The 13,432-nt window shown below is 51.7% G+C and overlaps 1 protein-coding gene and 1 long non-coding RNA gene across 10 annotated transcripts in view; one reads left to right on the forward strand and one right to left on the reverse strand.

Moving 5' to 3' along the window:
- The window catches only part of LOC141172846 (CMP-N-acetylneuraminate-beta-galactosamide-alpha-2,3-sialyltransferase 4-like), a 479,971-nt gene that overhangs the window by 159,993 nt on the left and 306,546 nt on the right, over window positions 1-13,432 (forward strand). For 4 of the 9 annotated variants that reach the window (XM_073657417.1, XM_073657423.1, XM_073657413.1 and 1 more), the window contains one exon: window positions 2,756-2,808. The gene's annotated coding sequence lies outside the window, so the exon portion shown is untranslated. Of the gene's footprint in view, window positions 1-2,293; window positions 2,501-2,755; window positions 2,809-13,432 lie in introns of all 9 variants that reach the window. The other 5 variants (XM_073657414.1, XM_073657421.1, XM_073657418.1 and 2 more) reach the window with 2 other exon arrangements.
- Window positions 1-13,432, reverse strand: part of LOC141172848 (uncharacterized) — an 86,889-nt gene that overhangs the window by 7,043 nt on the left and 66,414 nt on the right. The window lies entirely within an intron of this gene.

Consider the following 13,432-nt stretch of genomic DNA (forward strand, 5'->3'; position numbering starts at 1 on the left):
TTTGGTGTAATCGCAACGCCTGAAGAAGAATTTCATATTCTTAGATTTCGTTCCTTAGATACAAAAAAAAAAAGAGAAAAGAAACAATAAGAGCTGAGAAAACACTTGTCAGGTTACTGGGATCCTTCTCAAAGGGCCTCATTCACACAGCGCAGATTCGCTTTGTATTTCAAGGCCATTCTTCATAGGCAAAACTCAGAAATTTCTACATATTTATTTTTTTTTGCATTCACTCCTGAATAGTAAAATAGAAACTCCTGACCCAATCTGCCACAATCGCTTTCCTCCTTGTGGTGCAGGTTCCTAATGACACGTTGTCAGTTTTATTGGGTCTGGTTGTCATAAATCACAGATTGCGGTGGAATTAATCAGTGGAAGGGAAAGGACGACCAAAAAGATTTTTAGTTAATTTATTATAAAATATAAAAGGTGCAGAAAATCCCCCCTCAAAACAGAAATTACAATGTAGCGACATGTATAGAGCATGGACCAGAGATACCTATCCGGTGTCCTGAGAGATCTCCCACCCTGTACTGGGGTGTCATGAGTGGGGGACCCCCCGACATTACAGCATTTGGAGAGGTGACGGCCGCTCCGGACACCGTGCAGCTTTCCTGGCGAGACCCTATAGGAAAGACCCATGTAACGTTGCGGTCATCTGCTTTCTCATGGATTTATACTTCATGGAATAATAACAAGTTATTGATGTGACTTCTGGATCCACGCATTAATAATTCTGTCTGCGGGAGACTTCAGGCTGAATAATATGATATAATGCCTTATAATAATATGATGGAACTTATATAATGGCCTATAAAGCAGTCGCAGATCATTTGCTGCTATTTATAAGGAGGAATGTGGCAATTCCAGGCAGTTACATTAGAACTTGTGCCGCGATACATTGTATCCACCTTCAATATAATAGAATTGGGTGGGAATTATAAGGCGAGTCGACTCGTAAACCAGTGAGCGGAGCTGCCATGTAGATAACCTGACGGACGCGCCCTGCTCCGGGCGAATATCAGGGCAGAAAGTCACTCAGCCGAAGATTAAGTAGAAGTGCGCCTTAGGCCGTGTTCACACATTCAGTATTTCTCAGCCAAAACCAGGAGTGGGTGATAAATACAGAATTGGTGACTTGTTTCTATTCTGCTTTTCCTCTCATTGTTCCTCTCCTGGTTTTGGCTACAAATAGTGATGTAAAATACTGACCGTGTGAACATGGCCTTAAAGAGGAACTCCACCCAGAACTCAGCACAGGTCAGAAGCTCGAAGTGTCACTGATATCCCAAATTAAGGTACAATGCTCTCCAGCCATTGCGAATGCACAACTCCTAGCATATTTCCTGCCAGAAAATGCTGGGAGCTGTAGTTGTGAAACCCAGGAGGCCCCTGGAATAACCGCCATGGACCCTCACCGGGCTCCAGACATCTCATTCTCTTGCACTTCTGCATCTTTTGTCGTCTTCCTCTTTTTTCAATCCTGCTCATAACTTGTGCCTCAGGAGCTGCGCTCTCGTCTGGCTGTGAGCCCTCGGGCGCTGCTGCCCACACGCTCCGTCCTCCATGATCTCATAGGACGATACATAGATGATTACACGCTCTCCGCACTTTCGATGTTCATGATGTTGACCTGACTCCACATTCATATTCTCCTTTGTCTACACAGTAAAGCTGAAATGAATACTTACTCCTCCCATGTCAGGTGAAATCTGCAGATTTGGGGTCTTTTCTGTCCCCCCCCCCCCGTTAGTTTCTGTAATTGCACTTTCTCTCTGTGTCTGCTGAGTGTGCGGGATCTTCCTGGTGTGATGTCAGAGCTCTGCTGTGTACTTTGACCAATCAGATGTCTCCTCCATGTCGCTCCTCCTCCCTCCATGTTCTCCGCGCTGCAGCTGCATCCCCCTCCTCTCCCCTCCTCTCTTTACTATATACTTTTGATAGATTTTTCTGATTGAGGAGGTTTGTGAACATTCACAGAAAGTCTGCAGACAGGTGGAAGAACTACAGGTTCCAGGAAGGTGGGGGAAGATGTCATCTTCTAATTCCATTGATACAATGTTTCGTAGCGTCACTTATAGAGATGAGCAGATCTGCGGGAATAAAATTTGGGGAATCACTCAGATTTTGCAGGGAAGTTCTTATCTGTTAATTGAATGCTCCTTATTATCCCCTGGACTCTTGCTGGACCCCCAGAGCAAAATAAACAAGATGGTAAAAATAAAACCACCGCTCACCTGTCCTGCCGCCCGGTTCTCCGCACCTCTTCTTTTCTCCTTCCCTCTTTGCGCAGATTCTCTTTGGCTTCTTCTGTCCAGGACTTCTGGCACAACGAGATGTCGGACATCACTGCACGCCATTACTCACGTGACGCCATAAGGGGGCGTCAGAGGCCGGGTCGTCCTGGAAGTTCTGGCCTGGAGTGAAGAAGAAGGGGTAAAGAAGAGACGGGGAGAACCGGGCGACGAGCTACGGGCCGGCGGCACAGGCGAGTGGTGAGGTACTGTGTTCACCATCTGACGGCCCATTCACCAGACAGGTCTGGCAGACAATGTGCCATGTCTCACCGGTGCCCCATGTCAGAGAGCCGACATACGCCGAGGTGATGCACGGCCAGATCCCGGCAGCTCTGAGTGTGTATAGCGCCCTGTACGTCCTCAGGGTGTCCTCTGGGGGGCGAGATGCCGCCTGGCATTTTTTGTGTCCTTAGAGGATCTACATCATCATCTCATTTCTCTTATTTTCTTTCCACCAGGACGGTGAACCTGCGAGATGCGGTAGAGACGCTCCGACGACCATCAAGAAACAGTGAGTATGGAGGATTAGGCGAAGGCTGGTGCATGTAGTCCGCCACAGATAGGTGGAAGGATTGTGTTACGGTCACACTTGCAGTACATATTTCATTGTTATCGCTCCATATGCAGCTGAGGGGCTTCGGCGCCCCCTGTGTGGTCAGGTGCACAGTGCACCGTTGTGCCCCGATGTTGATTGACAGCGCTCGCACCGCAGCCCCTGCACACTGACTGTGACGGAGTCAGCGGCGCACACAGTGCAGGCCCCATTCATCAAGGTCTCCTGTCAAGGGGCCTCTGCTCACTAGCCCGATGCACCTGGAAGTGGAGCGAGCGGCTCCGGAGAGGAGCAGAGGAGCCATTATGTGCTGCTCCTGGGCTCCCCGCAGCACAGAGTCCATCAGCATCACCGCAGCACAGAGTCCATCAGCGTCACCGCAGCGCAGAGTCCATCAGCGTCGCCGCAGCGCAGAGTCCATCAGCGTCGCCGCAGCGCAGAGTCCATCAGCGTCGCCGCAGCGCAGAGTCCATCAGCGTCGCCGCAGCGCAGAGTCCATCAGCATCGCCGCAGCGCAGAGTCCATCAGCGTCGCCGCAGCGCAGAGTCCATCAGCGTCGCCGCAGCGCAGAGTCCATCAGCATCGCCGCAGCGCAGAGTCCATCAGCGTCGCCGCAGCGCAGAGTCCATCAGCGTCGCCGCAGCGCAGAGTGCATCAGCGTCACCGCAGCGCAGAGTCCATCAGCGTCACCGCAGCACAGGGTCCATCAGCGTCACCGCAGCGCAGAGTCCATCAGCGTCACCGCAGCGCAGAGTCCATCAGCGTCACCGTTGACGTCTACACGTGTCCTCCAGAACCACAATATACCTTCTGCAAGTAAGATGGTGCGGGGCCGAGTCCCTCCAGAAGGTTGCATTTCTGTTGCGAGAGATGGAACCGCTCTATTCCTGTATAAATCTCGTGCATGTCACCGCACAGACCATCGTTATATGGCGGTGCAGTTTTCGGTCGCTCCGGTATACGGCGGTGCAGTTCTCGGTCCCTCCTGTATGTGGCGGTGCAGTTCTCGGTCCCTCCGGTATACGGCGGTGCAGTTCTCGGTCCCTCCTGTATACGGCGGTGCAGTTCTCGGTCCCTCCGGTATACGGCGGTGCAGTTCTCGGTCCCTCCTGTATACGGCGGTGCAGTAGTACATTGGTCCCTCCTGTATACGGCGGTGCAGTTCTGGGTCTCTCCGGTATATGGCGGTGCAGTTCTGGGTCTCTCCGGTATATGGCGGGGCAGTTCTGGGTCTCTCCGGTATACGGCGGTGCAGTTCTGGGTCTCTCCGGTATACGGCGGTGCAGTTCTCGGTCCCTCCGGTATACGGCGGTGCAGTAGTACATTGGTCCCTCCTGTATACGGCGGTGCAGTAGTACATTGGTCCCTCCTGTATACGGCGGTGCAGTTCTGGGTCTCTCCGGTATATGGCGGTGCAGTTCTGGGTCTCTCCGGTATATGGCGGTGCAGTTCTGGGTCTCTCCGGTATATGGCGGTGCAGTTCTGGGTCTCTCCGGTATACGGCGGTGCAGTTCTCGGTCCCTCCGGTATACGGCGGTGCAGTTCTCGGTCCCTCCTGTATACGGCGGTGCAGTTCTCGGTCCCTCCTGTATGTGGCGGTGCAGTTCTCGGTCCCTCCTGTATACGGCGGTGCAGTTCTCGGTCCCTCCTGTATACGGCGGTGCAGTTCTCGGTCCCTCCTGTATACGGCGGTGCAGTTCTCGGTCCCTCCTGTATACGGCGGTGCAGTTCTCGGTCCCTCCTGTATACGGCGGTGCAGTTCTCGGTCCCTCCTGTATACGGCGGTGCAGTTCTCGGTCCCTCCTGTATACGGCGGTGCAGTTCTCGGTCCCTCCTGTATACGGCGGTGCAGTTCTCGGTCCCTCCTGTATACGGCGGTGCAGTTCTCGGTCCCTCCTGTATACAGCGGTGCAGTTCTCGGTCCCTCCTGTATACGGCGGTGCAGTTCTCGGTCCCTCCTGTATACGGCGGTGCAGTTCTCGATCCCTCCGGTATACGGCGGTGCAGTTCTCGGTCCCTCCTGTATACGGCGGTGCAGTTCTCGGTCCCTCCTGTATACGGCGGTGCAGTTCTCAGTCCCTCCTGTATACGGCGGTGCTGTTCTCGGTCCCTCCTGTATACGGCGGTGCTGTTCTCGGTCCCTCCTGTATACGGCGGTGCAGTTCTCGGTCCCTCCTGTATACGGCGGTGCAGTTCTCGGTCCCTCCTGTATACGGCGGTGCAGTTCTCGGTCCCTCCTGTATACGGCGGTGCAGTTCTCGGTCCCTCCTGTATACGGCGGTGCAGTTCTCGGTCCCTCCTGTATACGGCGGTGCAGTTCTCGATCCCTCCGGTATACGGTGGTGCAGTTCTCGGTCCCTCCTGTATACGGCGGTGCAGTTCTCGGTCCCTCCTGTATACGGCGGTGCAGTTCTCGGTCCCTCCTGTATACGGCGGTGCAGTTCTCGGTCCCTCCTGTATACGGCGGTGCAGTTCTCGGTCCCTCCTGTATACGGCGGTGCAGTTCTCGGTCCCTCCTGTATACGGCGGTGCAGTTCTCGGTCCCTCCTGTATACGGCGGTGCAGTTCTCAGTCCCTCCTGTATACGGCGGTGCTGTTCTCGGTCCCTCCTGTATACGGCGGTGCAGTTCTCGGTCCCTCCTGTATACGGCGGTGCAGTTCTCGGTCCCTCCTGTATACGGCGGTGCAGTTCTCGGTCCCTCCTGTATACGGCGGTGCAGTTCTCGGTCCCTCCTGTATACGGCGGTGCAGTTCTCGGTCCCTCCTGTATACGGCGGTGCAGTTCTCGGTCCCTCCTGTATACGGCGGTGCAGTTCTCGGTCCCTCCTGTATACGGCGGTGCAGTTCTCGGTCCCTCCTGTATACGGCGGTGCAGTTCTCGATCCCTCCGGTATACGGTGGTGCAGTTCTCGGTCCCTCCTGTATACGGCGGTGCAGTTCTCGGTCCCTCCTGTATACGGCGGTGCAGTTCTCGGTCCCTCCTGTATACGGCGGTGCAGTTCTCGGTCCCTCCTGTATACGGCGGTGCAGTTCTCGGTCCCTCCTGTATACGGCGGTGCAGTTCTCGGTCCCTCCTGTATACGGCGGTGCAGTTCTCGGTCCCTCCTGTATACGGCGGTGCTGGTCTCGGTCCCTCCTGTATACGGCGGTGCAGTTCTCGGTCCCTCCTGTATACGGCGGTGCAGTTCTCGGTCCCTCCTGTATATTCTCTTGCGCTTCAAATATGCAAAAGAAAAAGGTGAATGTCATATGTTTGAAGTGGAAATCTCTGTCATAAAATTGAGGCCATTATACGTCTGTACGGTACTATTTTTTTTTTTGTTAAATACTGTAATCAATATATTTTTTTACCTGGAGTTAAGTCCGCTGTTCTGAATCCAGAGTGGTGTTCACTTTGTTCCTGCGCCGCTCCGTTCCTGAGATACACTTCACTGTATGCACATTAGTCTTCTTATCCAAATGGGAGGGATCCTCAAAAGAACAGTGGTGAGCCACGCCCACTTTGGCAAAATACATTTTATATATATATATATATATATATATATATATATATATATATATATATATATATACACACACAGTATAGACCAAAAGTTTGGACACACCTTCTCATTTAAAGATTTTTCTGTATTTTCCTGACTATGGAAATTGTACATTCACACTGAAGGCATCAAAACTATGAATTACCACATGTGGAATTATATACTTAACAAAAAAGTGTGAAACAACTGAAAATATGTCTTATATTCTAGGTTCTTCAAAGTAGCCACCTTTTGCTTTGATGACTGCTTTGCACACTCTTGGCATTCTCTTGATGAGCTTCTAGAGGTAGTCACCGGAAATGGTCTTCACTTCTCAGGTGTGCCCTGTCAGGTTTAATAAGTGGGATTTCTTGCCTTATAAATGGGGTTGGAACCATCAGTTGTGTTGTGCAGAAGTCTGGTGGATACACAGCTGATAGTCCTACTGAATAGACTGTTAGAACTTGTATTATGGCAAGAAAAAATCAGCTAAGTAAAAAAAAACGAGTGGCCATCATTACTTTAAGAAATGAAGGTCAGTCAGTCCGAAAAATTGGGCAAACTTTGAAAGTGTCCCCAAGTGCAGTTACAAAAACCATCAAGCGCTACAAAGAAAATGGCTCACATGAGGACCGCCCCAGGAAAGGAAGACCAAGAGTCACCTCTGCTTCTGAGGATAAGTTTATCCGAGTCACCAGCCTCAGAAATCGCAGGTTAACAGCAGCTCAGATTAGAGACCAGGTCAATGCCACACAGAGTTCTAGCAGCAGACACATCTCTACAACAACTGTTAAGAGGAGACTTTGTGCAGCTGGCCTTCATGGTGAAATAGCTGCTAGGAAACCACTGTTAAGGACAGGCAACAAGCAGAAGAGACTTGTTTGGGCTAAAGAACACAAGGAATGGACATTAGACCAGTGGAAATCTGTGCTTTGGTCTGATGAGTCCAAATTTGAGATCTTTGGTTCCAACCACCGTGTCTTTGTGCGACGCAGAAAAGGTGAACGGATGGACTCTACATTCCTGGTTCCGACCGTGAAGCATGGAGGAGGAGGTGTGATGGTGTGGGGGGCTTTGCTGGTGACACTGTTGGGGATTTATTCAAAATTGAAGGCATACTGAACCAGCATGGCTACCACAGCATCTTGCAGCGGCATGCTATTCCATCCAGTTTGCGTTTAGTTGGACCATCATTTATTTTTCAACAGGACAATGACCCCAAACACCTCCAGGCTGTGTAAGGGCTATTTGACCAAGGAGAGTGATGGGGGGCTACGGCAGATGACCTGGCCTCCACAGTCACCAGACCTGAACCCAATCGAGATGGTTTGGGGTGAGCTGGACCGCAGAGTGAAGGCAAAAGGGCCAACAAGTGCTAAGCATCTCTGGGAACTCCTTCAAGATTGTTGGAAGACCATTTCCGGTGACTACCTCTTGAAGCTCATCAAGAGAATGCCAAGAGTGTGCAAAGCAGTCATCAAAGCAAAAGGGGGCTACTGTGAAGAACCTAGAATATAAGACATATTTTCAGTTGTTTCACACTTTTTTGTTAAGTATATAATTCCACATGTGGTAATTCATAGTTTTGATGCCTTCAGTGTGAATGTACAATTTTCATAGTCATAAAAATACAGAAAAATCTTTAATGAGAAGGTGTGTCCAAACTTTAGGTCTGTACTGTACATCACAAGGACGAGCGTCACGTACATCACAAGGACGGGAGCGGCGTACATCACAAGGACGGAAGCGGCGTACATCACAAGGACGGGAGCGGCGTACATCACAAGGACGGGAGCGACGTACATCACAAGGACGGAAGCGGCGTACATCACAAGGACGGGAGCGGCGTACATCACAAGGACGGGAGCGGCGTACATCACAAGGACGGGAGCGACGTACATCACAAGGACGGAAGCGGCGTACATCACAAGTACGGGAGCGGCGTACATCACGAGGACGGGAGCGACGTACATCACGAGGACGGGAGCGACGTACATCACAAGGACGGAAGCGGCGTACATCACAAGGATGAGTGCAACGTACATCACAAGGACGAGTGCAACGTACATCACAGGGACAGGAGCGACATACATCAGAAGGACGCTTAAAAGGGGCATAGAAAGAAAAAGTTTTTCTGAAAAAATGGAGAGTGTTCATCACCTGACTAATCGACCATTGGGATCAGTTGTAAAGATGTGGGGGCTGGATCCATCTCTGCGGCTGTACATACACCCACCCCCTTCATCCTCTCCCCTCCTTCGGATGAACATTTGTCTTTGGTCCTCTCCTCAAAACACTTCTTACGTCACACGATTCAGATGGTTCTGTCTTCTTTCCGGTGCAGACAGCAAACACGACCAATATTCCAAAAAATGGTAGTTTGATAAAAAAAACTTAAAATACATAATTAACCTAAAAAAATGTAAATCCAACTCATTTCCGGTTGAACCCTTTATTAAGGCAAATGTTCAATAAATTCCGATAATGCGTGGCCTACGAAGTCTGTACAGAAGTACCCCGGCCGCACTTGACAGCGTTGGCCGCCGCCGCCAGGCTTTATTTACGCTGTCACCCTGCAAACAACAAAGACTTCATGATCACCTGTCATAAACTTTTATCTTCTCAGAACTCACAAGGGTAAAACATTAATTAATATACCAACTTGGGAACACATTATGCAAATTGCTGGGACAACGATAAATGTATTATGCATATTAACTCATTGCAATCCATAATACTGAAAAAAATCATAGTGGGGAATGCATCCTAATAGAAATACTATACAAACATTCCAGAGGCCCAGAGTGACGGAGACGGTGCAATAAAAATCCACTGAATGGTAAAATAATTATTGATTTAACTTTTTTTTTTTAATCCATAATTAAAAGGCCAGGTTACCACACAGGGGCAATAATAAGGACAGGCAACAGAGAAGTTGTTTTATGGCATAACAATCATGTAATAATACGTTGCTAAGGGCGGTTACCTATATAGGTAAAATAGCATCATAAGTATAACCATATGATGCATAAGTATCAGGGATTTAACCTATAAATAAATGTCAATTATAGAACATACTGTAACGGGTCTGGGAGGCGGAACCTCTGAGCAACTATACAAGGGGGCGGTCCTTGTAAGGAAGCGGGTGGCTCCCAGGGAAGACGGGCAGGTAGTCACGGCAAGTGACAGGGACAGTCTCTGGGTAGAAGGGCAAGTAGTCACGGCAGGTGACAGGGACAGTCTCTGGGTAGAAGGACGGGTACTCACGGCAAGTGACAGGGACAGTCTCTGGGTAGAAGGGCAAGTAGTCACGGCAGGTGACAGGGACAGTCTCTGGGTAGAAGGGCAAGTAGTCACGGCAAGTGACAGGGACAGTCTCTGAGTAGAAGGACGGGTACTCACGGCAAGTGACAGGGACAGTCTCTGGGTAGAAGGACAGCAGGCAGGTGGCTGGTGAGCGCTCCCAGGTGAGCGGGCGAGAGTCTCTGGATGGGCAGGTGGTCACGGCAAGTGACGGCAGAGCCTCCAGGTAGACTAGCAGACAGGTAGCAGGTGTGCGCTCCCAGGTGAGCAGGCAAGAGTCTCTGGACAGGCAGGTGGTCACAGCACGTGACGGCGGAGCCTCCAGGTAGGCTAGCAGACAGGTAGCAGGTGAGCGCTCCCAGGTGAGCGGGCAAGAGTCTCTGGACAGGCAGGTGGTCACAGCACGTGACGGCGGAGCCTCCAGGTAGGCTAGCAGACAGGTAGCAGGTGAGCGCTCCCAGGTGAGCGGGCAAGAGTCTCTGGACAGGCAGGAGATCACAGCACGTGACGGCGGAGCCTCCAGGTAGGCTAGCAGGCAGGTAGCAGATGTGCGCTCCCAGGTGAGCGGGCAGACGGATCCATAGACAGACTGGCAGGGCTGGTAAGCAGACTGTCGGACCACAGGAATAGTAGCAGGTAGACATGAGTCAGGCAGGTATCAGACAGGAAACTGGCAGGTAACTGGAAACGGGACCTGAGGGCTGAAGCAGAGTGATGAACTGTGCTACAACATTGCTCGGGCACCTCCATTTTGGAGGAGGTGCCTTATATATGGTGAGGTCCTCCGGCCATTGGCCGGGGACTCCTTAGGACGGCAGCGCACGCTGCCAGCAGAGCGGGAGGAGGACGCCGGGCACGGAGCAGAGAGGTGAGGGGAACAGCGTCCCTGCCTAGCAGGAGGCAGGGACGCCGACGCTACACATACAATATTGTGAAGGATACGTCCATTAGTAACATGGAAATATTTTAAATGCTATTCCATACCTAAATAGTTTGTAGACATTATAATTTTAAACTTTATCCCAGTAGATAGGAAAATGTGAACACGGCCTTACAGACACCATTGTCTCCATAATTAGCCCCAACAGTAATAATGTCCCACATCCTGCCCCCATGTCTCTATTATGCCCCCCATGTCTCTTCACCCTGCCCCCTATGTCTCTCCTTTCTGCCCCCTTGTTTCCATTCTGCCCCCATGTTTCCATTCTGCCCCCAATATCTCACATTTTGCCCATTCTGCTCCCAATGTCTCACATTCTGTCCCCAATGTATCATACTGCCCCAATGTCTTTTCACCCTGCCCCCTACGTCTCTTCCTCCTGCCCCCCGTTTTCAATTCTGCCCCCATGTTTTCATCCTACCCCCATGTTTTCCGCCTCCAGTGTCCCCCATGTTTCCATCTGACCCCCATGTTTTCATCATGCCCTCATGTTTTCTGCCCCCACTGTTTTCATCTTGCCCCCATGTTTTCCGCCTCCCATGTTTCCATCCTGCCCCATGTTTTCTACCTGCCATGGCCCCCATGTTTCCATCCTGCCCCCATGTTTTCTGCCCCCAATGTTCCCTATCCTGTCCTGATGTGTCTTTAAAAAGAAAAAAGGTCTCTTCTTACCTTGCGGTGCTCCCGCGGTGCCCTGCTCTGCCATCGCCGGAAGCACGATCTCTGGCACATGGTGGTGACGTCATACGCCAGTGACATGCACGCTGATGTCAGCCACCGGCCAATCACTGTGACCCGACCGGACCCTCTGTGCTCACCGGGCCCCATACGCCAGTAAGGGCAGTAATGCCCTGATGGCAGCCTTGTCCCGATGTTACAGAGTTACAATGTAAGGCCACGGCCCCACTATCAGTATTCGGTCAGTATTTTTTCTCAGGAGTTGGAGCCAAAACCAGGTGAGGAACAATCAGAGAAAAGGTCTAATAGAAACAAGTCACCAATTCTGCATTTATCACCCACTGCTGAGAACAAATACTGACCGAATACTGACAGTGGGGCCGTGGGCTTACACAGCATTCGGGCCTCTATACATAATAATGGTGGCTGAACGTGCAAAGTCTATTGGGACCGGCCAATGTGTATGGGGGGCTTCCAACATCTTTCAGGGGAAGAAAAGAAGAAGTGCTCAGTGTAGATAACGATGAATGAACAGGTGGTTTGCGTTGAGGGGGATTTGTGGTATTTAGTTTTGCACATCTCGTCTATTGGAGTGAGGGGCTGCAAAGTTTTTGAAAGTTTGCATCGATGAATGAGTCTGAATCCCGGCCACACACAATTCACATTGCAATTTTACGATTTTCTTGGAAGGAGAAAAAACTGTCACCTGGACCACCCCGCACGTGATGATTCTGTTTCATCTGTCAACGTTTCGCTCTTATCCCGTCGCTCGTGCTCTTCCTGCAATGTTTCGTTCTTATCCCGTCGCTCGCGCTCTTCCTGCGATGTTTCGCTCTTATCCCGTCACTCGCGCTCTTCCTGCGACGTTTCGCTCTTATCCCGTCACTCGTGCTCTTCCTGCAATGTTTCGTTCTTATCCCGTCGCTCGCGCTCTTCCTGCGACGTTTCGCTCTTATCCCGTCGCTCGCGCTCTTCCTGCGACGTTTCGCTCTTATCCCTTCGCTCGTGCTCTTCCTGCAATGTTTCGCTCTTATCCCATCGCTCGCGCTCTTCCTGCGACGTTTCGCTCTTATCCCGTCGCTCACGCTCTTCCTGCGACGTTTCGCTCTTATCCCGTCGCTCGTGCTCTTCCTGCAATGTTTCGCTCTTATCCCGTCGCTCGCGCTCTTCCTGCGACGTTTCGCTCTTATCCCGTTGCTCGCGCTCTTCCTGCGACGTTTCGCTCTTATACCGTCGCTCGTGCTCTTCCTGCAATGTTTCGCTCTTATCCCGTCGCTCGCGCTCTTCCTGCGACGTTTCGCTCTTATCCCGTCACTCGTGCTCTTCCTGCAATGTTTCGTTCTTATCCCGTCGCTCGCGCTCTTCCTGCGACGTTTCGCTCTTATCCCGTCGCTCGCGCTCTTCCTGCGACGTTTCGCTCTTATCCCGTCGCTCGTACTCTTCCTGCAATGTTTCGCTCTTATCCCGTCGCTCGCGCTCTTCCTGCGACGTTTCGCTCTTATCCCGTCGCTCGCGCTCTTCCTGCGACGTTTCGCTCTTATCCCGTTGCTCGCGCTCTTCCTGCGACGTTTTGCTCTTATCCCGTCGCTCGCGCTCTTCCTGCGACGTTTCGCTCTTATCCCGTCGCTCGTGCTCTTCCTGCAATGTTTCGCTCTTATCCCGTCGCTCGCGCTCTTCCTGCGACGTTTCGCTCTTATCCCGTTGCTCGCGCTCTTCCTGCGACGTTTCGCTCTTATACCGTCGCTCGTGCTCTTCCTGCAATGTTTCGCTCTTATCCCGTCGCTCGCGCTCTTCCTGCGACGTTTCGCTCTTATCCCGTCGCTCGCGCTCTTCCTGCGGCGTTTCGCCCTTATCCCGTCGCTCGCGCTCTTCCTACGACGTTTCGCTCTTATCCCGTCGCTCGCGCTCTTCCTGCGACGTTTCACTCTTATCCCGTCGCTCGCGCTCTTCCTGCGACGTTTCGCTTTTATCCCATCGCTCGCGCTCTTCCTGCGACGTTTCCCCCTTATCCCGTCGCTCGCGCTCTTCCTGCGACGTTTCGCTTTTATCCCATCGCTCGCGCTCTTCCTGCGACGTTTTACTCTTATCCCGTCGCTCGCGCTCTTCCTGCGACGATTCGCTTTTATCCCATCGCTCGCGC

Source organism: Phyllobates terribilis, unplaced genomic scaffold (assembly GCF_046119375.1).
Source record: "Phyllobates terribilis strain yellow unplaced genomic scaffold, ASM4611937v1 Scaffold_12__6_contigs__length_324123572, whole genome shotgun sequence".
Taxonomy (NCBI): Eukaryota; Metazoa; Chordata; class Amphibia; order Anura; family Dendrobatidae; genus Phyllobates; species Phyllobates terribilis.